General features: G+C 38.0%; 1 long non-coding RNA gene across 1 annotated transcript in view; it reads left to right on the plus strand.

The window, feature by feature from the left end:
- The window catches only part of LOC106729344, a 368,780-nt gene that overhangs the window by 27,614 nt on the left and 319,246 nt on the right, over window positions 1-21,920 (plus strand). The gene's annotated exons all lie outside the window — the stretch shown is intronic.

Consider the following 21,920-nt stretch of genomic DNA (forward strand, 5'->3'; position numbering starts at 1 on the left):
AAAAATGACATCAGAACTTTAGGCAATTTGGGGACATCTGTATTACAAATGCTTACTATAACATAAACTAACCCTTGCCCTTAAGTATATAGAAGACCATAGTCAGATAAGTCATTATTTCTCTTCAGTAAGTCCCCAGTGCAAAAGTACAATTAACTGAACAAAATGATGACTGTATACTTTTATAGACACTATGAGACATTATATTCTGGAATTGCAATATAATTATTGTTAAGTTGTGTGGTGCATTCAGTCTCTTCAAGTTTGCCATTCAAGATAGCGGGTGTTCAAAATACCCTCTCAAACACGCAAAAATGCTGAGAGCCATAGTTTTACATAATGGACATTCAATAAACATTCATTCAGTGACCTCCCAACTTTGGATTATCTAAGAGGTTTTGAGAAAGAGATTATAAGCAAAACATGAGTATAATTTTTCTGTTACCTAAAGAATGTTTCAGTTTATGCCTCAGTAAAACTAACATTTATAGTAAACCATAATTAAGAAATTGTATCACTAAGAAAAATAGAAAGACACAGAGGGGGAGGGTTTAGCTCAATTGGTAGAGCACATGCTTAGCATGCACGAAGCCTTGGGTTCAATCCCCAGCACCTCCATTAAATAAATAAATAAACAAACCTAATTACCTCCACCCTCAAAAAATAAAAAATATTTAGAATGAGACAATGAATATATGTATGTTCATGTATAATTGAAAAATTGTGCTGTACGGTGGAAATTGACACAACATTGTAAACTGACTATAAATCAGTTAAAACATAAATAAATAAATAAATAAAAACAGACACATAAAATGTTATTAATTACAGCATGTCTTTGGCATCACAGCGAATTGTATAAAATGTCCATCTATAAAGTGGAACTAGTGCTCAAAAGGAACATTTAAATTTAACTTAAGATAATTTAAGTTTTAATTTGTATTGAATGAATTAAATTGAGAACATTATAAAATAATAGAAATTATTTTTTAATTGAAATTTTAAAATAGAAATAAAAACATCAACTAACTGACAATTATGGTTTTTAGAGTCTGTGAATGAGTGGTTACAATACAGCAGAAGACTTATGGGGAACTGGTGGAAAAGACTATAAAAATGCTTTATATAAGCCATTAAAATGGCTGACTACATGATCCTTTATATTTAGAAAATGTGATTTTATTTCTGGACCCTCTAACAGCAATGATGAATAACTAATACTGTTTCCTCTACTGGTAATTTTTTGGTGTATCATTTTTTTTCTTATATATTTTTATTGAAATATTATTCACATATCTTAAAATTGACCTGTTGAAAGTACACCATTCAGTGGCTTTTAGGATATTCACAAGGTTGTACACCCATCACCACCATCTAATTCCAGAACATTTTTATTAGCTGAAAAAAGAAAACTGTACTCATTAGAAGCCACTCCCCATTCCTCCAGCTCCTGGCAACCACTAATCTATTTTCTGCCTCTATGGATTTGCCTGTTCAGGATATTTAATATGAATAGAATTACATAATATATGTGTGTCTTTTTGTCTCTGGCTTTTTTCACTTTACATATTGTAGAGTCTATCAAGATTTTATTCCTTTATGTGGTCATACTGCTATTTTATGACTGATATCACTCAAGTCAATGTGTCAGCTATTAGCTTAATCATGAAAACTTTCTTGATGTGTTCCCAGCCAGACCCCTTGTACAGCAGCCCTCCGCCTTACTTACCTGTGGAGACTGGACATCCACTGGATGTTATTTGAAGAGTGCTAAGAAATTCCCTGTAAATTTTATCTTCCTCACCTCATGCTACATCCCTTCCTCCTGCTCTACTTCTTTAAATCCCATCACTAAATAATTCTGTTGTCTTCATAACTGCTTTGTCTGACAATACAAATATCCTATAGAAGTGTATTGAACTGTAATTAATTAGCAAGTGATTATCTCACTTTCATCACTGACAGTGATCTAATAGTGCTGCTTAGAAATTGGGATTTTTTTGTAGAGAAAGGAATGAGATAAAAATAATTTTGGAGTAAGGTGCTTTTCTGAAGCAAAGGTGGTCTGGAGTCTCTGAGCACCTGATGAAGGGAAATGATTAGTTTTTTTATTCACCCAACAATAATTTATTAAACTCCAACTTCAACAGAGTCAAACCTTGCTCTTAAAAATGAGGACATAAGGATGTATCCCGTCTTTAAGGAACCCACAGTCTTGTAGAGGAGACAGACATATAATCAAGTCTAATACAGAGTATTGAATGCTGGGATAAATGTTTCTGTAAAGAAATAAGAAAGCATAGGAGAAGCTAAATCAGACTGAAGTGGAAAGGTCAAAGAAGTCTTCCTGGAAGAAGTGACATAGGAAGAGTTTTTTAAACTGTCTGTGTTGGCTAGATAAAGAACAGGAGAAAGGCATTACAAGCAGAGGATGCAACATGATGAGAAACCCCCAAAGAATGAAGTCACAGGCTGTTCTCAGAAATGTCAAGTAGACCAGTATGACCAAAGGGAAGGAAAGAGAAGGATTAGAAGGATGGTGAAAATGATAGCTACTGTCAGAAATGAGTAGTTTGCTATGTGCTAGGCCCTGCGATAGCTACTTTACATGTCTCTTCATTCAATCCTCCCAACAATCTTACCACATAAGTGCTGTTTGTGTCTCTGCAGATGGAAGAAACCAAGGCATAGAAAGGTTAAGTAACTTGTCTACATTCCTGCTGCTAGAATGTGTGATGCCAGAGTATGACCCTCTCGCCACAGCATCACGATGAGCCTTGTGCCCGGCTGAGGAGTTTGAAGCCTGTCCTGAAAGTAATGGGAGCCTGAAGGATCTGAAGCAGGAAAGTGACCTGCCATGAGCAGATTTACAGTTTTAGAAAAGTCACCCTGGAGATTGGGTAGGAGAAACAAGTTTTTGCAGCTTAGAGGGTAAGAGGGCAATACTCTGGGCAAAAAGCAGTAAAAGCCTAAGGTCATGCAGTGTGAGACGCAAGAAAGAGAAGGAGTCCTAACTTAAATTTAGGAAGTAAAATCAGACTCTTAGCAGATGAGAATAGAAGAGACAGAGTCTAGAATGACTAGAATACTAGGTCACTGGGGGAATGATTGGACCTTCACGTAGGGGAATTCAGAGGGAAAAGGGGTTTTAATTACTAAACGATTGGGCAACTTTTGGTTAGGCCTGTCCAATACCAAGCAGCGGTGATGTCTGAGCTGGGCATGAGGAGTTGAAGGTACTGGGTCATAAGTGGTCCTTGAAGGAGAGCAGAGACTTAAACATGGTGACCAATGAGAACGCATGTAGACAGAGGAGCACGAGACAAAGAATCAGGCCCTGAGAAGTGGTGGCAGCATCACTGAAGCATCACTGGAAGAGCTTGCTTTGCAAGAGACTGAACAATGATCAGAGAAGGAGGTGGATAGTTGGGCAAGCCTGGTGTCACTAATGCTAAAGGCGAGTTTTAAGGAGGGAGTAGACTGCAGTGTCAAATGCCACAGTGAGGTCAAAGGAGACCAGGGCTTAAACTGTCACTGAATTTGACAATTTGAAGATAAATGATGACTTTGTGGAGAGGAGTTTCAGGGTCAGAGTGCAACAAAGAGTGGATGTGAGGAGAGGAGGCTAAGAAAGTGAGCACAGAGTCACTTGTAAAGCATGGCTATGAAGGGAAGGAACATTGGGAGGGGGAAAGAAAAGGAGCAAAAGATGGATTTGAGTGCCCAGATTTATTGTGACCACACGTCTACACATGGGAACCATATTCAAAACCATCATTTTTTAGTTTTGCAGCTATAGGCAAGTAAGTCAGAAACAGATACGCCAATTTTACCAGTTGTCAAAGCAGCGTATGACACTGGGTCTTCATTTTAGGTCTCACACCACACAGGCGATGGCCCTCAGGCCTTTGGAGACTTAGCTGGATAAAGGGCGTCTTAGTCCATCTGGGCTGCCATAACAAGCTGCCATAGACTGGGCTGCTTATAAACAGCAGAAATTTACTTCTCATAATTCTGGACGCTGGGAAGTCCAAGATCAAGGCACAGGAGGATTTAGTTTCTGGTGAGAACTTGCTTCCTGGTTCATAGCTGATCGTTTCCTCACTGTGTCCTCACATGGTAGGTGGCTGGGGGGCTCTCTAGGGTCTCTATTAAAAGGTCACTAATTCCATTTGCATTCAAGGGCTTTGCCTTCATCACCTAATTACCCACCAAAGGCCCCACCGCCTAGTACCATCACATTGGGGATTAGGATTTCAATATCTGAATTTGAGGGGACACAAATATTTGAACTATTGCAGAGGAGGAGAATTGTAGGCAGAGAGGGAACACTCAGCTGGACAGTGATAGTTAATGATAAAAATAATACCTGCACTGGATTGAATATTTACCCAAGAGATGCTCAATTTTAAGTCAGAAGCAACTGGAAAATTTACTGGACTAGACTAAGTTTTCTGGTTGGACCAAATTTAGTTTCTCTGCTGCTGAGCAGTAATGGGAAAGGAAAGTAGGTGTTGTCATAAAAATAAAATGGGTTTTATGTTTCCCCCAAGCTAATTGGTGATACCCAGCGCAAACTCAGCACGTCCGCTGTTAAACGTTGCAGAGGGGCTGCAGCGCATGTTAGCGTGCGGCCAAGAGAAGGCTAAAAGTCTGACTCTCAGGAAGTCTCAGAGGTGACATTACCTGTGGTGAATTTCGCAAGACCTTCCGACTGGCCTTCAGCCCCATCAGTTTCTCAGAGCTGAAAAGCCTCAGGAAAGGTGATTCATGGCAATTGACTCACAAGAGGCCTAAGCAATTTACCGTGTGAGATGTTCAATTCTAGTAGGTGGAATGCATGTATTTTCCATCTGGGGCAGTGTACCTTTGCTGGAATTAGGGTGCTTAGTAAGATAAACTAATAATGAGAGTGTTGATTAGTGAGCGCCGGGAAAGATTTCATTAGTCTGTGGCAGGTCCTAGTCAATCACCTCTACTCGCAGAGACGCTTTTCCTGTGACTGGAAAGCTCATCTTGGCCATATTTGGTATTCCTCTCTGGATCGTGCTGAAAAACCACTACCCAGTTCTCCCTTAACCCTTCCCTTCTTTCTGCTCTGTGCTAAGGCTGCCTGGGATCCAAAAAGCCTCATGGGCTCCCTTAGCGTGCTCTGATCATGTACAGACCACAGTGTATTTTAATCATCTGTTTGCTGGTATCTCTCCCTCTCCTGACTGTAATACCTTTAGGGCAGGAGAGTAATGCTGTCTTCTTGCTTATTCCAGACTATTCCCCAATCATGCAAAACCCCTCTTCCATTTCCTGCATCACCCTTCAAGTTTCTCTTCTATAGTCATGGGAGTTTCTAACCTCTGGCTCCAAATCTTCATCTCTAGTCTTCATCTTTAGTCCTGCTTTATTCTGGAGAACTTCAGTTGCCCTGTGGCTAATCAGTGGATAGTCTTCACCTCCATTTCACTCCCACATCACTTCACACCTCTTCCACCATGCCATGGACTCTCCATCATCTGGAATTGCTCTTTTCCCGGGGAGGCAGGGCTGAGCTGAGTGAGAGGCTGTCCTGGTAGCAGGGTTGAGGTTGATGAGAGCAAAGGTTAAGCTGAATTGGAAGACAGGTGTACGGAAGGAAGCACTGAATGTGACAGCCTGGGGCATTGGCCCAGTCACCCTGTTAACCATTGATGTTACATTGGAGAAACTCTTTGAGGATTTCAACCATGTGCTTTGACTGGCTTTTGCCTGCATTGGTAGATGCTGGAGAGGTGAATTTATTCTTGGATGGCCTTTAAAAGGGTTCTTCAAAAGTGAGAGGCATACTGGATCCCTTGGTCTGACATATGAATATGTTAGTTTGCTAGAGCTGCCATGACAAGATACCAGAGACTGGATGGCTTAAAACAATAGAAATTCATTTTTCAACTGAAAATAGACTTACTGTATGATCCAGCAATCCCATTCTTGGGCATGTATCTGGAGAAAATTCCAATTTGAAAAGATATATGCACCCTAATGTTCATAGCAGGAGTATTTACAATAGCTAAGGCATGGAAGCAACCTAAATGTCCACTGACAGATGCTTGGATAAAGAAGATGTGGTATATATATACACGATGGGACACTACTCAGAGTATAAAGTCACATCGAGGCCCTCTACCACTTTCTCCATTTACTAAAGAGTTTATTTTAGTACTGAGTTAGCAATGATTGGAAACTGGGAATTTGTAGACTTTCCCTTATTTTGAATAGAGTTTTGGTACAGCATTTATTAGGAGGAAAACAGAGTGAATTAACAGATAAGAACCTATTTGATAGGTTTGCTACCATTTTCCTGTAAAAGATTTCCTTCTGGAGATCAACAAAAATAGATGTATGTTAAAAAACATTTTTCTAAACACCCAAATACCCTTACATCTAAGATATTCTTGTGGAGGGTAACATTTTTCAATTGCTTTCTTGGTTTTGGTCTCCTGATCAAGAATTAAAACACTAATAATAACTATCTCTCAGGATGCTTTCCAGTGTTGATTTTTATTGTTCTCTTTAAAATAAAATATTTGGACTTTGTATTAAAGAGCATTCTAAATCTGAAGTGCAACCATAGTTGGTAAATTAAAATCAGCTACAATATCGATACAGATAAAAATATTTGATGATCTGAATCCTGATTGGTCTAGAGTAGTGGAACTTTGCTGTGATATTTTTACACCACATGCACTGAATAAATTATGTCTTAAGTGTGTGACTGATAGATCAGATAGCTTGCCCTCCTCCTTTAGTGATAAATATGTTAGCTTGGTTTGTTTGTCCTGAGTTGCAAGCAAAGGCACCTGATCACTGGCAGGACCCTCCTTTCTTTGAAAGTCAGCACTCTGTTTTCCCAGGCTCTGGGGAACTTGAGAGACACACACCTAAGATGACAAGCTAAGGAAGTGGAGGCAGCTGAAAACATTTATTCTGACATCCTCAGCACAACCATCATGGGGATAGTCTGGCTAAGGAATGGCAAATACATGTCTTATGTACCATTACTCAACATTGATAATTCAACACAATATTTTTTCTACTGACTCAAAATCCTAAACATAATACGTAAGGCAGCCACTACTAATAAATCAGTGGGCATGCAATTTGGAAATTATTTGCCATCCTTGCGCCATCTCTCAATTTTGAATGTCAGTCTCCCATAAACACTATGAACTAGGCAATGAGTGATGGGATCCAGAAATCACAGAATAGGGAACTTCAGGCAGAACCCAGACTGCAGACAACACATTTGGCCTGACCTAATCAAACGGTGGTTTTGTTTGTTTTTTTGAGTTACTACTTGCCAACGTTAAAACATCAGGAAACATCATAGAAATACTTAGATTTATGTCTTTTCTTTAAAAATCAGATTTAGCAACACTGGATTTTTATGGCCATGTTGTAACCTCTGACTAGATGTGAGAATTGGCTCTCCCCAAAAGATATGCAAGCTCTCAATTTTGCCGTGGACCCCATTCATCCAACTCGGCTCATTTACATAATAAACTTTGAATGCCTACCCCTCCTTGTTCTACTGTGATTTTAAATGCCCTTGGCTCTTCACTCTGTTCGATCTCCCAGAATTTCTAGGCTTGGAAGCACAGAGGCAGGGTCTGAGGGCCCCTTTTGGTATTAAGGCAGCTTTGGAGGTGAGGAATGAGAGCAATAGGAACTCCTGTAAGTTCCCTTCTTCCCTTGTGGTTCAGGCCATCAAAGTAGGGCACGGATTTCTCAGCCAGAACTGAAGTCCAGAAGGCCAAGATCCCCTCAGGTGCGGGATGATTTCGTTTTGGTAAGATTGGCATGAGGTCCGCTGCCTTCAGCTGTCAGTGAGTTGTCACCTCTAAGCAATTAGGGACACAGCAGGAGTGGAGGATAAGAAAAACCAAAATCAATCCAAAAAGTGTTTTATTATGTCCTATACATTTAGAAGAATCAGATATGTGATGGTTGCTCTTATGGCCTAAGCTGCAGGAAAGGTCGGAGGAAGCTTCTAAAACCCTCTGTGTGCTAAGGAGTTCTTAAGACAGCCCAGGGATCTAAGATGCAGTAAGAGTCAAGGAAGCTTAAGAAAAGGAGGACTCTTATACTTTTATTTTGTATCATATTTGTCTTGATTTGAGGAAAATATTAGTTATGAGAGATCTGAGAGCTGTGTTTCTGGGTTCTTCAAGGCTTGTACTGGTTGCTCTCTGTGCCTGCAACTCCTTCCTTCAGGGCTTTGCATGGTGTCTCAAAGCTATTGTCACATCATGCTGACCTCCCCACCTCCCTTTCCTCCTTAATTTTTCTTCCTGGTGCTTGTAACTATCTAATATATATTATATATAGAGAGAGACAGAGAGACAGAGACAGAGACAGAGACAGAAAGACTTAGCTTCTTCATTTCATTTAAGGTGAGTATTCCTTCCACCAGTTGGATAAACAGAGAAATTTTTGTTTTCTTTATTCACTGATGCATCGCAGACAGAGCCAGGTCCACAGTAAGCATTCAACAAATATTTGTTGAATGACGTGAAAACTGCTTCGATGCAGTAATACATAGCACCAAGTCTCACAGACTGTAAGAAGTTGTATCAGGTTTCCCAGATCCCACAAATTTCAAAGAAAACTGGGGCAGGGACGACAGAGTGTCATTTCCCCAATGTCTCAAATTTCATTACTTAAAAACTGCAAGAAGTTTTTATTAGGTGGAAGATGGAAACTCCAATACAGCTTCAAGGCAAACTGTTTCTTTACTGTGGAGATAGACATCTTTAAGTCATAGGAATGTAAAGAAATGGCATCTTGGAGTAGAGATGTGGATCAAAGGACTTTGCTTTGGGGAAGAGAATGAAAGGGCACAATGGTTCGAGGCAGACTTTTCACTTTCTTTGCTTGAAGGAGAAAGAGACAGGTGGTCTTTTTGTGGAAGGCAACATAGAACATTATAAAATAAATCAAAACGTGCAAGTGGCTCATTTTAATCTCTGGAACAAGGTCTATATTTTATAGTTTCTCCAACTGTTATCTATAGTTTTAACAGGGAGGAAAGCCAATCAATGACAAAATGAAAGGCGTTTTAAGCCTCAGCTTATGTGGCCAAGGAGCTGGAGCTTGAAGATGCACCTTGGTCCGGTTAATGGCTTAACTAACTTGTTCAAGAATCTGCTTAACTTCATTAACTACAGGTCCCAGCACCAAGGCAAGGAAGGGGTGGCAGCTGTACTGTGCTCGAAGAAAAGTTGCTAGGTTGAAAAGAGTTTCTCTAAATTTACTTGTTAATCCGACTTGGAGAAATCTATGAATGTGAATTATTTTATATTACAGGTCATTATCATTTAGTATCCAAACCTTAAGCACCAGGCAAAGTCTGTTGGAGGACTGACAAATACTTTGAAAATGACTTGTCCATCTATTTTAATAAACTGTGCAGTGATCATCAGAAGAGGTTAACAAGAAAAAAATCAAGGATGACTACAGAAAAAATTACTGTATTCGGTGGTACAAGTCTATGGCATTCTAAAAAGATGGTGCAGTGGGGGATATGAATACCACAGCATCAGATTATCCCTTATTTCCATACAGTAAAAAAAAAAAAGTGTTTGCTAAAATGGGAAAATAACAGAATCCAATAATTTAAGTTCTAAAAACAATGAGGCCTATTCAAAACTCCATGCCCAGTGAACTAATATTGCAACATCAAAGAGGAAAACAGACCCAGCAATCTGGAGAAGAAACCTGTGATGCCTGAAATAGTTACTGAAGACTGACCTGCACATGTAAATCACTCACTATTCTTGAGAAGTAATAAAGGAGAAAACAAGGACTGCAGAAAAAGATTAGCTATGACAATGAAAGACGAGTCTGAACCAGTTAATACTACAGATGAACCAAATGTATTTCTGGAGGCTGTGAAGAGTATAGTAAAGCAACGGAGAACAAACTAAACATCTCCTATCATGGATAAAACTTATAAACTAATTACAGCAACACACGGGGAAATGTCAGGCCTAGAAAACAGGTCAAGGAAATTTAGTATACAAATACTATAGGTAGTTGAGGAAATGTAAAAATTCACTGATGTAGAAAGTTTCATTTGAGGAATAATTAAACTTTTTCTTGAACTGGAAGAATATCACATCAAAAGAGTATCTGAACCTCTGGAAGATATCATCAAAGACAGTAAGAATGTATTTGGCTATGTTAACTGAAATTTAGAAAAATAAATATTAAGACTAACAGAAACTTAGAATGTGGCTCAGGTAACTGATGTAAGCTTGTTACTCAAAAATACTTTTCTGCCAATTTTATGTGCAAGGTCATGAATACTCAGAGTCCATGTGACAAATTGTCAAGAGAGGGAAAAAGATTTTAGAATCTTAATTTTCCAAAGAATAATGGCATACTTCTTTTGTGTAGGAAAACACAGAAACTCAAAATGGGAGGAGGGGGAAAGTTTAGAGCAGAAGATTTTTCAAAATATTCATGAAGCATTCTCTCCTGCAGTTTGAAAATCACAGTGTGAAGTGAAAGAAAATGTTGAAGGAACTGAGTTGTGTTTGTGACGGGCATGAAGCCAGAAAAAGAAAGATGAAGAATATCTAGTTTTCACACAAGAAAAAATAAGCAGTAAATGACCATTAAAAGTACACACTTTTGTAACTATTAACATGCAAATAAACAGTTTTAAGATATAATTTAATTAGTAAAATAAGATTCATGATTTTAAGAGCTTGTATGTATGTAGATCAGTAGTATTCAGAAGCAACATAAAAATGTAGTTTAATTACATACAGGTTTTAAATTCATATGTGTGTAGGTCTTTATTCATTTGTATATGTATATGTCTGCACACATGTATATACACATATATGTGTGAATGTATATACATATACTCACATATAGAGAAAGAGATACTTTCTTATTAGAAAAATAAGTAAACAACGCTTTAACTATATTTTATTTAATTTATTTTTTTTTTCCTTTAACTACATTTAAAATTCCACTCTAGTAGCATTTATTTTCCCTCGGCACTTCCCTATTGCTTTCTTTATTTGTGAGGTGTAATCCTGAAAGTGATGCTATGGGAAAGGAGGACAAAGAATCGGGATGGAAGATATCACAGGGCACAAAAATAACTCCAGTACTGTTTGGGCTGTGGCCACACTGGCTGGACTTCAGAACATGTTTCCTTGAGGCAAATGTCCCTGAAATGCTCCAGGAAAAACTCTGGAGATGGTTTAAAATCATACCCTTGAAATTCATCCTAATCACGAACTTGCTTTTTTCTAGGAGAACCTGCAAGTGAAAGGATTTCATAGGTGGTGGCAGATTTAGAAACTCTTTAGTGATAAGGCAATAATCCAAATTTTAGCTTTCGGTGAATTCTACATGGTGACAAATTTGGAGAGAGGGGGATTGGAAAAACAAAATGGAATCTATCAGCTTCACTTATGATACCAAATCTCATGGAGAGGACATAGTAAGTGAAAGATACAAGAGCCATTCTGAGGAATTCCTACTCATTCCTTTGACTCTATCTACTGACAGTTTCCAGATTTGAATTCATCTAAGACTTTGTGAACTTAATTCTTACAAAAGGTCTCCCATAGTTTGAGAGAATTAGATGCCTGTTTTGACTAACTCCTCATTGCAGAAAAGATTTATCATCTTTTGTGAATTTATTTCTGTGTCAGTTACACAGAGTACAGCAAAAGTACCATTTTTTAAAAATAAAAAAGGCCATTTTACAATAGGAAACAGTATGTTCTTAAAATAATATAGATATTGTGTTATTAAAATTTTAAATGGCGCACAATATTTCTAAGCAAAACAAGGATTTGTAATGATCCTAAAAATGCATCTGCTATACTTTAATACAAACTTTGATTCTGTTTTGTATCTGTCCTTGAACTTGGATGCTCTGTGGTTAGAAGAGATACTTATGGAATGAAAATTAGAACAAATACAATTTTCTGCAAATATCCTGGAATCATAGGAGCAGAGGGGTAAAAGTAAGTTGCCAAAGAACTACAAAGCATGCTTCTCCTGCTGAAGAAAAGATTCAGACTTACAGATTACATTTTTGGATTTAAAAGTGCTAACCAAACCTTAGTGAAAACATAGAAATATTGGTCCAAAGAGATTTAAAGGGAAATCTTGAGTCATAAAAAACGCAGAGGAGATTCATAAAGAAAGACATGTAGTAACAAGTCATAAGATGAAATTTGTCTATACTGGCAACACATATGCTCGATAAAGTCTCCTGGGAATTTCATAGAATATGCAAATTATAGTGGCATTTTAAAACTAAAAAAGTTAAAAGTTGAAATAATTTATAGGAAAAAAAGGCAAATGTGAACTGGTGTATGGGATGAGAGATGGTAGATATGTGAGTCTTTGTTTTTGCACCAGAAACAGCTTCAAATGCATTTGTATAGCTTGCATTGGTTGTGTTTTGGGCAGAGTGGACTTAAGCTCTTCTCACAGAACAGGGAGCATTCACTGGAATCCAAAGCCCTCAGCTCTTTGCCATTCATAGCTGAGCCATTTGATTCCTTCCTCTCTGAATTTTAGTTTTAAACTTACAAAATGAGGGCTAGATGATTTCTAAGGTTCTTCTTGGGTGTGATTCTGTGTATCTTGTCCTTAGGTTGTTTCACTAAACGTAAACATGACTGTGTTAAGGAGAACTGACTTGGACATACTGGATTTTGTCCATGAGACCAATAGAAAAACTCTCAGAAAGAAGGCTTGTTGTATTGGCTTCGGGAGTCAATGATGGTTCAAGAATATTATTCTTTTAAGTCAAGGTCTAGGGTTGATATTATAATCACAGAAATAAATTATGGGTACTCTGTGTGGCACAGTACTTAACATACCCATCTGGATGTTCAGTTGCAAATTTTTTCAACCCCCGCTGCTTAAACCTCTCTCAATCCTTAGACACACTGAGTCTTTTCTGGTAGGGCTCCAAGGTTCAATCTCCTGGTATTTAAAAATCAAAACTGTACACTTTGCAGCCACTGATCGTGAATTGAATTCTTTGTATAGATCCTGAAACCAAAACACTATACTTGTTTTTATCACTCAGATCTTTTAAGCTAGGTCAAGTTTTATAAGAAGCTTTTTTCATTTAGCCTTGACTCTTAGAGCTCTATTAAAATGCCCTATTCTTGTTGGCTCCCTGGAGCTCCTAAATTTGTGTTGACTTATTTTTGCTTGTTTTAAGGCTACTCCTACTGATACCCTCTCCCAAACTCACATAAAGGAAGTCTGTTAACCTCCTTGTCTGGTGGTATAATCCTCCTCCACTCCTAATGACCTGATTTGTTCATCATGAATGGATGAAGAAGGCAGTTCTAATGCAAATAGGTAAAAGGGTTTAGATCATTACAAAAGCTGGACTAGAAATTTGACTCTGACCTTCATGATAGCCAAACTTATATGCTTATTTGTATATGGAAGACACATATTAGATCTTGAGAAAATAACTTTTTCTGGCATTAGATTCTGAGTGACATTTCTGGAGTATGACATCACAGTGAAAAATTGTCACCAATTGTGAATTATAGACACATTTTCAAGTCTATAATTCCCTCAATATAAGGTAAGGACAGAGAGCTCCAGTGGAAATCAGTGGAAGAATTTCTGGGAAACAAGACAAATACAAGCATATGAAGTTTTCTATGATCTGATCTGGCCTACTCTACAGGAAAGTAGACTACTCTTCAAGCATCATTCTTTATCATCTCTCTCAGCGAGGGTTTTGATGGAAATTGGACAGCAAACTGGCTGGGGTTACTCAGGTCTATACTTGTGATCCCCAAATATTATGAAGAGGATTCAACACTTCTTAAAATTCCTCTTTATCTCCCATCTGCTTTCTCACCCGACTATCACACCCATCTCAATCAAAGTCTTCCTGAAAAACTTGCTTACCAGCTTTTGCCTATGTACCACTCCTCTTTCTATCTTTTCCTCTTTTCTGACTCTGTCCCACCCTAATTCCAAATAAGGAACCTGGCAAAGGCACAATCCTCCTTGGAAGCAAAGGAAAAGAGAGTAGATGAGATAGAAAGACAGGACCCTCTTTAGCAAAGTTAGTGGTTAAGAACCATCCTCTGTTAATAATTTTTGTTCAATCACACATACACCATCACTGATAAACTTCACAGTAATGCTGTGTGATATTCATTGATTTTCTGTTCACATGCAAGAAACTGAGGTTCAGAGAGTTTACAGAATTTGCTCGGAGTCTCATAACTAGCAAATGGTTCAGCTGACATTGTGAACCTTGGTCTTGCAAGAGCCTGAATGGCAAGTTTTCTATGGGACTAGTTAAGGTCAGATCCATGCCCTGTAAAGATTGGATGAACCAGTGGTAATGTTGGTATCCTTTTATCAAAATGGGGGCCCTGACAGGCTGTCACCTGTTTCAATGACTTGATCGTATACATATCACACCTAAATGAATGTAATGTATGGCAGAGAAGAATATAATGATTACACATTAATAATTCGATGGAGGAGTTCTATCACATCTTACATTTTCCATTCAGGTGTATTAGCACAAATATGTGTTTGGGGGTCCCCAAGACCACCCTCAGTTTCAGTGATTTGCTAGAAGGGATCACAGAACTCAGAAAAGTTGTTAAACCCACAATGATGGTTTATTACAGCCAAAGAATACAGATTAAAATCAGCAAAGGCAAAAGGCTCATAGAGTGGAGAGAAGAGACCAGGAATCAGCTTCCAGTTGTCCTTTCCCACTGGAGTCATATGAACAATGCTTAATTCTCCCGGCAATGATATGTGGCAGTACACACAGGGTATGGCCAACCAGGGAAGCTCATTTGAACCTTGATGTCTAGGGTTTCTAGTTGGGTGTTGTCACATAGGCATGGAGCGCCCATGTGACTGACCTTTCTTATTCAGTCTCCAGCTCCCCCAGAGGTCATACTGATTCAGCATGGCCCAAGGCCCCCACCATAAATCACATTGTTAGCATCAACTATCTGGCAAGTCCCAAAGCTCCAGGTATGCAGGCACTCTTATCAGATAGGACATTTCAGAGGCTTAGAGGTTATCTCCCAGGAGCTGATCAAGGGCCATTCATTTCTTTGGAAGGTATTGGGTTTGAATACCCAAGCCTGCTAAGTTAACTCTTCACTGCACAGTTAAAGTAAATCTAACAGTCATATGCAGAAATGAGATGACATAAAATTGTTCACCTAAAATAGTGTAGTTTCTTAGAGTAACTTTGAAATTAATTAAGTAATTAAGTCATTTTAATCACTTACACAGTAACTATTTTGAGGGGCATAAAATTTGATTTTCGTATAGAAAGAGTTATTCAACACAATAATGGAGAGAAAATATAATCTTTTGGAATATTTTATATTTGTAAGAAAAATCATTCCGAGCTAGAGTTCACATAGACTAGTGATTTTAAAGACTATGATTCAAGGTTTCTGAGGCACCATTGGAGATGTGGGTCTGAAAAGGGGACTTGGTGGGTGAATGGGCAGGCTTCTGAGTGCCTGCTGTTCCTTCAGCCAGCAGCTGTGTTTTAAACTATTTTCCTGATTTATACTTCTGGGTAAAAGCTCATCTGAAGAAAAGCCACTTGGGTTTAAAAATGCAAAACAAAACTGAAAACCCATTGTTGGGGATTTAATTGTGCCTCTCAATAACATATTGAAGCCTGAACATTCAGGATATCAGAAAGTGAGCTTTTTTGGAAGTAAGGTTGTTGCAGTTATAATTAGTTAAGTCAAGATGAGGTCATACTTGAGTGGGCAGTATGTAGTGGGCCCTTAATTCCATCTGAATGGTGTCCTTGTAAGAGGAGGAAGATACATGGGGAGAAGACAGCCATGTGAAAACAGAGGCAGAGACAGAAGCAACTGTAACACAAGGAACACCAAGGGCTGCTGGCGAACACCAGAGGCCAGAGGAGGCAAGGAAATACTCAGATCAATACGTTTCAGAGGGAGCGTGGCCCTGCTGACACCTTGATTTTGCACTTTTATCTCTCAGTGCTGTGAGACAGCAGATTTTTGTTGTTTTAAGCCACTCCATTTGTGGTTCTATGTTATAGCAACCTTAGAAAATTTATACAGCGACTAGTCTAATTTCATTCTACTGATCAAAAATGAAGACCAAAACATTAAGCAAGCTTCTGAAGACAGAGCACCAAAGAGGTTAAGAATCTACTGTATCTGTTCAAAAAATATTGTATAATTCTGTATGTTTTAAATGGATTGCATTAGTTACTTAACAACAGCAACAATGAAATTTTTTTTGGAGATACACCCCTTACGAAATAGACTTTATCAAATCATTCTATTGTATACCTTAAATATATAAATTTGTATTTTTCAGTTATCTGTCAATAAAGCTGGGGAGAAAAAAAAAAAAGAAATAGCCTGGCTAATAAAGTTAGGCAGCTGAAAGCAGTGCAAATTTTTGCAACTGCAAGTAAGAAGTGCAACTACATAGCAATCTTGCTGACCTGAGTTAACAGAAAATAGGCGAGTTGATTCTTAATCCGTTCAAGTGCTCATTCATTACTATTTTCACTAGAGGGAAAAAGAAATGGGTGTGGGAGTAGAAGTGGTGAACAGTGTTTTCAGAAGTTGACTTAAATTTTCAGTGACAAAGCACATGCAAGAGAAAAGAATGTCATAGTTCTGTATTAGATGTTAATAGCCCTGTTTGGGAAATTTATCTAATGTTAAACTTAAATTTTGCATCAATTAACTGTTGCTGTATAACAATGCATCCTAAAAAAATCAGTGGCTTAACAGAAAAAAACTTAGCATTGCTTGTATCTGCAGGTCAGCTAGAGATTGGACTTGGCCGATGTGGATCTGCTTCAAGTGTCTTTCAGGCTCTTTGGACTGGCAAGAATGCTTTAGAGAATGTTCCTCTCATATCAGTGTAAGAGGTATAAAGGGCAAGTGAAAAAGTGAAATTTCTTAAGCCCTAGGCTGGGGACTGGCACACAGCTATTGCCAGCCATGGTTTGTTGGGTAAAGGAAGTTACAGGTATGTTAGTTTGCTGCTGTAACAAATTATCATAGACTAGGTAGCTTAAAACAATGGAACTTATTGTTTCATTGTTCTGGAGGCTAGAAGTCTAAAATCAAGGTATTGGCAGGATTGATTCCTCCTGAAGGCTGTGAGGGAGGCATCTGTTCTAGGCTTTTCTCCTTGGCTTGTAGATGGTTATGTTCATGCTCACATAGTGTTCTCCCTCTATGTGTGTCTGTCTTCAAATTTTCATCTATCTATATATATATATGTGTGTGCGTGTGCGTGTGTGTGTGTGTGTCTGTGTCTGTGTGTGTGTATGTGTATATATATAATTATGTTGGATTAGGGCCCATCCTCATGACCTCCTTTTAACTGGATTAACTCTTTAAAGACCCTATCTTCAAATGAACTCTGAGATACTGAGCATTAGGACTTGGACATATGAATTTTTTTGTGCGAGGAGGGAACACAATTCAACCCGCTGTACACATTCAAGCTCAAAATAAAGGTGTTACAAACTGTACCGATAATGAAGACATGGCAAGGATATGGATGCAAGAAGGGGTGAAGAATGAGAGTCCTCGTAGTTTTAACTTTAAATCAAGCACAGGAGGTGGCAAGCTATGACCCACGGGCCAAACCTGGCCTGCTGCCTGTTTTTATAAATAAAGTTTTATTGGAATACAGGAATATTCATTTTTTAATGTATTGTTTGCTTTTGTGCTACAATGGCAGAGTTGAGTAGTTGTGACAAGAGGCGTTATGGACTGAAAAGACTAAAATAATTATTATCTGGCCCTTTACAGAAGAAATTTGCTGATCCCTGATCTTGCCAAAGCAGCAAAGCCTATAAATATAAAGACTTGTCCTGAATTCAAGTAACTGTTCTAATGGAGCAGTATGAAAAACACTGTTTTGGGAGTGGGTATTGTCTCCTGGCTTCATTTTTGCCATTAGCTACCTCTGTGACCTTGAGCAAGACCCTTAGTCTCCCTGTTTCCGTTTCTCACCTAAGACGTCAGGGAATCTGTCACACTACTGCCTACCTCTGCTTCTACTTTATTATAGCTAGACAGTAAATCTTTAATGACCAAAAAGGACTACATCGCACTGTTCAAAATAAAGGGAGCAGAGCTGTAGAAGAATATAATTTTTCCTCATGGTCCTCAATCTATTGTTTTAATGTCATGGAGTTACATTTTTTTCTGAATTGGAAATCCTGCTTACCATGGAATTAAATGATATTTGAAATCATTTCTTCTTTTTAATACAGGATTTTACAAAATGAAATATTAAAGGAGGGTAAATGTATAAGACATAGCATTAATAGATGGAAATAAGCGTTGTTGTGACAGAATTTTATTAGATCAACCTCATCCATTTTGTCCACTCAGGGCATCAGATGGTGTCAGAGAGGCCATCTGGTCCTGCTCTCCATACATAAAAATTGGAAGAGCTTAACTCGGGATTTTATGAAGAAACAAAAGAATGTGTTAAAAAAAAAACAAAAACAAAAACTGCAGGTCCACCATGAGTGGCAGATTGGAAAATATAGGCCCAATATTTTGTAGAGCTACCCTTTAAGAGGTGGAGTCTTTTTTCCTGTCTCTTGAATCTTGCTTTGATTTGTGGAAAACAATGTTATGCAAGTTCTGGATCTTAGGACTCCAAGGCCTTGCAGCATTTGTCTTTGCTCTCTTGGAATGTTCCCTAAGACCACCATGTAAAGAAACTGGTCTAGTATGCTGGAGGATGAGAAGCCATGTGGAGGAGAACCAATTTCTCTAGTCTCATACCAGCTGCCCCCAACTCTCTGCTTCAGGCTTTATTTTTTGTAAATTGTAGAAAAATTTTACTGTTTCCTTTTACATGAACTCAAATTACAAAACTTTAATTACAGAATTCTTAATTAATGGATTTATATGGGAATCTGCTCACTACCTGCTTTGGCTGGGGTATGGATTGCTGAAGTTCTCTGCCCCTCTAACCAGAACACGCAGTGCCGCGTTCTCCCAGCAAGATTAGCACACTCTTTAGTGCAGTGATGGGAAGGGCATTTATACCCTTGGAGAGAAGAATAATTTCCTGCTTGTTGTCTGAGCTGGAAAAACATCTCTCCTTGTGCTAAGAACATCACGTAGATTTCATCTTGTCTGCTAACTGTGATTTGTGGTGACTGCCTGGAGCAATATTGAGAAATATTGCAAGGCCACATCCAGGCTTAGTTATAACTGATTGGCAATGTCTTTCCTGTAGAGGAAATGGGCCCTGAGTATACCTACTATTGTCTTTTCTATCACTACCACTGACCATGGTACTTTCTCTGAAAACAATTAAACAGCTCCTTTCCTCTAATAGTAGTAGCACTAGGGAATTTGTTTAATCACTTTGTACCCAGTAGGCATAGTTTATAAAGTTACATTAGCTAGCCTAGATAAAGCTTAATAAAATTCACTAATAACAGACATCATTAGAGATAGTAATCTCATCCAAAGTGCGGAAGCTATTATTTTGGTTATTCTCATTTATGCAATTTCTTAAATAATCATGTATAATGTTTACTTAGTCATTTAATCCATGGCAATATTTTTGCAATAAATAATATTTTTAAACTGTAAAATAAAGCTACAGTGAAATTGTGAAAAATTGTGAAAGACTGTAGGAGTTGAATTGAGAGGTGGGGTACTGTAGGGTTAGTCAACTATGGTCAGCAGGCCACATTCAATCTGCCACTTGTTTTTATAAATAAAGTTTTACTGAAACACAACCATCTGGTCTGTGGATGCTTTTGCTTCATGATGACATCACAATGCATCACAATGACAGGATGCAGTAGTTGCAGTGAGACCAGCAGAGTTGAGTAGGTGCAACAGAGACCTAATGGCCTGCAAAACCTGAGATATTTACTATCTGACCTGTTACAGAAAAGGTTTGCCAACCCCTGATGGATTGACATGGTTAAGGATCTAACACTTACTGACCACTCTCCATATTCAGGGAACAGGGATGGACATAACCCTTTGAAGGGCTCCTTCCTCTCTAAAAAAAGGCTGTAGCAAAAGCAGCAGTTTTTAATCCTGTCTGCACATTAAAATCAACTGGGCAGAGTTGTTAAAACTACTAATACTGGGATATGACCTGTGTGAGAAGTGGATATGGTGTATTTTTGAAATACTCAGCTGAATCTGACATGCAGCAAAGTTATGAAGCATTGATCAGGTTATTATTTTGCATTTCAGCTGTTGACTCTTCTACAGGTTAAATGGTATAACTACCCAGTTTGACTTATAGTGATTCAATTGTGATAGAAACTAAATCTGAAATAACTTAACTAAATGGAAAATAAAATATTTCAAGGAATGTTCACTGCTTATTCAGACAGGGTGAACTCTCTCAACGTCCCAAGCCAATAGAATTTTTGCTGATAACAAGTTTTTTTGTTTGTAAAGTATTATCATTTCCTCCACAAATCTCCAGATTTAAAACTAATTGTCAGGCTACCAAAAAAAGTCACTTAAGTCTATTTTTTGTCTGTGTGCCTTACTTTCTTAACACTCTTGAATCATCTACTTTAGAAAATAAATCCTAATGTTGCTCTATTCTGTCCTGCTTTTAGAAATTTTGTTCACATTGAAAAACTACTTAGAAAGTACTTGGAAAACTGGATAAAGATTAAAGAAGGTTAAATTTTGGTTAGGTAAAGACAATTTTTTCCTAGTTCAACATGTGGCAAATTATAATAGCCCAGAAATAGTGGCTCAGGAAGTTCTCTCACAGCTCTGGTTCTAAGTATTACAAGGATATATACTCTCATTGTCCTGTCTAGTGCACCACTGACTTTTTATGGGTTTAAATATTAATTTTAATAATTCATATACCAAAAATTTCTGTAGACATCTGAAAGTAAGACCTATGTGAATTATCGGAATTACACACAGGGAGAAGTTATCTGTAGTTGGAGAAGCTCACACTTTAGGATACTTATCCCAAAGCTGTATCTTGAGAACTTCCTAGGCAGGTTAGTGCATCAGCAGTAAAAATTATACATTTATAATTTAATATTTCACCAGCCCAACAGCTAGTTCGAGCATATGTAGAGATGAAAATTTCCATCCATTTTGCCAAAATCACACTTTCATCAGTCTGCAAAATCTGTCTTGGCTCCGCCCACCCTTTTTGGTGCCAGTCTCTTCTTCATTACTATCTTCTCAAAGCCTGAAATTTCTTCTCACATCAAACTAGGAAAACTTGGAAATCTCTCTGCTAGCGATAACACTTACAGATCCTTTAAAAATGCAATTCACACAGAATATAAGGATCAGAAAAATCCATATTTTAAAAAATCATTCTTTTATATTCTCTTTATAGTCTTGTACTCTTATTTTCTATAGAAATGGCAATGCCGTGATGAAAACCATTCTGCTTATCATGGTCCATGAATATCTGTTTTCTACTGAGACCAGCTTTTCTTTAAATGATGCGTAATACGTTTTCCTTTGCAGAAGACTTCAAAATTCTGGGTCTGTTCCCTAAATTGCCCGTATCTGGGGGCAGGACCGCAGAATGTACCAGAAGTAACATTCATCATGGTGATACATATAAATACTTTCCTGACATTCTTATTCCCATTTTTAGAGACAAAGTACTAAGAAGCCCAATGTAAATAATGGTAATAACACAGGAAAGAAACTAGTATTTATTTATTACATAATATACGTAAGGCCTTGATAGGCACTTCACATATGTTATTTAATAGTCACAAGAAACCATCATATGAGTATTATTCCTATTTTTACTGATGAGTAGGTGAATTTCTCAAGGTCACAAGCTGGTAAACAATCTGTTTTTTTGTAGTCCTAGAGAGCTAACAA

Source organism: Camelus ferus, chromosome 14 (assembly GCF_009834535.1).
Source record: "Camelus ferus isolate YT-003-E chromosome 14, BCGSAC_Cfer_1.0, whole genome shotgun sequence".
NCBI lineage: Eukaryota > Metazoa > Chordata > Mammalia > Artiodactyla > Camelidae > Camelus > Camelus ferus.